Genomic DNA, 2,518 nt, shown 5'->3' with positions numbered 1-2,518 from the left:
GTAAACAGTTTGCTTATGGCTTGTCACAAACGACGTTTTACACCTATTTTACATTAGTCATTATGCCACACCGATTAATAACTCTCTTAATTCGTTGACAGCTTAGAAAAGAAATAACGAACATTTTGACATTTTATATATTACCTAATCTTGAGTTATAAATGCACGTGTATAAAATAACAGACCTTACACAGTTATATAAGCGCATTTTGATGACTGATTTATAATAGAACAAAATAATTAGAAAAGCAAATACTTAAAAATTTTAATGGTTTTGACTTTTAAAGTGACATATTTTGTAAAATTGGTCCGAAAAGTCTGATTCCGATTTTTTTTTGTCATGACATTCGCTATTCAGATAAATACTACCTAGCTGATACCGCTGTTGTAACAAGTGTTTGACACATGTGTTAATTCAACTACAGTCACTTGGTATTGGTAAATATTTACCATCGAATGGCATTGCCACTATGTAACCCTACCAAATTCAGTTGGAATTCATATAGGCTATGAATGCCATTGACTGATTGTTGACGTCATCATTATCATGACGTCATACTTGTTTCGTTGGATACTACTGACCATCGCCTGGCGATGGCAATTCTATTCACTGAACAAGCATACATGATACATACATTATTTTAATTAAATGCTGAATAATAATAAAAAGTGTAATTGAATTGTTTTATGTTTCAGTTGGCATTCATAGACAATATGAATTCCAGCTGAACAAAGGCAAATCCAATATGAGGGCGATAGCGCGCTTCATTGAATTTGTCTTTGTCCAGTTGGCATTCATATTGCCTATGAATGCCAACTGAAAGCAGTTCAAGGCTTAAATATACGAAAATTTTGAAAGAGACGAAGGATTAAGGCCCTAGCTGATTTTTAAAAAAAAAGGTTTTGGTTTGATTTTATTTTGTTTAACGTCCTATTACCAGCTAATGTAATTTAAGGGCGTGCCTCCATGTGTGTTGTGTAAGCGTACATGTGTGTATGTGTCCTGGAGACAGCACGAATCTGATGCTGACAGTTAATAGTTTTGGTTTGGTTTTATTTTGTTCAACGTCCTGTTAACAGCTAAGGTAATTTAAGGACGTGACTCCGTGTGTGTTATGTAAGCGTGCATGTGTGTATGTGTCCTGGAGACAGATTATGTTGGTATACTTGCCTCCTTGTGACAGTAAATAGTAGCATTCTACTAGATAAAATAAAATTAAGAAGTGGTATACCCGTGTCCTTTACCTATGACCTGTCAAACCTTACAACATTTGAATATCAAAACTGTGTTATTCATAATATAAAAGGAGATGTTGTATGACAGCCCACGACTCTTTTTGTTAATTTTTTAGCATAAATTAACTAATAGGCATGAAATACACATCAAAACAATGTGTATTCCTCAAATAGAACAAAATTGTGAATGCAGCGCCTCTTCACTGATTTTCAGGATGCCAATTATCCTATTTTCATTTCATGAAACAGATTTCAAAATACTCAAAACAAAACAAAATGTTTGCTACACTGCTTAATGGCACATGTGTGATCTCATTTTCTTGCATTTTTACTCATTTTTATCATATAACTTTCACATTTTGATTACTGCATTTTCTGTTGAAGTAACAGGATAAGCATGATAAATATTCGAGTTCCATAAAATTTTCACACCTAAAACTATCTTTAGAGATCCATCTTTCTTGCATATTACTTCCTCTTTTTCTGTACCCCTTATCTATTTACTAAGCATATAAGTACTGAATGTACGGAGCGACACGATCATGAAAAGGGTATTGCACATTAGTTTCCTAAATAACTTGAATCATACTTAAGTATGGGGCATTATGTGGAGAGGAGAGTAAGATTTTGTTTAAATAGGAATGTGACCCCTTTAGGGCCACGTGAGCATGACCTTAAAATGGGCCCTTCGATGCTTTAGGCATGAAAAATGCACCCATTAGTTTCCAACATTTTTTTTTTATATTGGTAAGTATGGATTTTAGAAAGATTCATTTAACACAATCAGTTAAGTGTTTATGTGTGACGTTTCGATGACTAGACCAGTATATACACTAGCACCTTCGTCAGACAAATGACCAATTAAACGTTTGTACATAAATACATAAATGTGTAAAAACCATGTACGAGCAATACAAATCGCCCTCGATCGGGTTACGCTATAACCTTGTGTACACTTCGTGTACGAAAGGATGAATCAAACAGACAAATCGATTAGGATACACTTTGTTTAATACCTGGTCATAGATATGCCAAAGTCTGTTTGCCCTCTCATCTCAATTAAGAACTGGTCCTCTGCGGCGTATCTAGAGGGCTTCCTTTCCCTCTCTCTCTCTCTCTCTCTCTCTGTACAGAGTCCTCCCAGTCAATAATATGATTTTGCGGTAGAGTATTGTATGCACCTATTTTTGTTTGAAGGATAACATCTCAGATTGATATTCCATTCACAGTGGAACATTTTTAAATAGAATTTTCTGATTTCAGACAAATTCGTGATCATTAC

This window comes from Mizuhopecten yessoensis, unplaced genomic scaffold (assembly GCF_002113885.1).
Source record: "Mizuhopecten yessoensis strain PY_sf001 unplaced genomic scaffold, ASM211388v2 scaffold10759, whole genome shotgun sequence".
Lineage (NCBI taxonomy): Eukaryota > Metazoa > Mollusca > Bivalvia > Pectinida > Pectinidae > Mizuhopecten > Mizuhopecten yessoensis.
Note: the sequence above shows the minus strand (reverse complement) of the source record.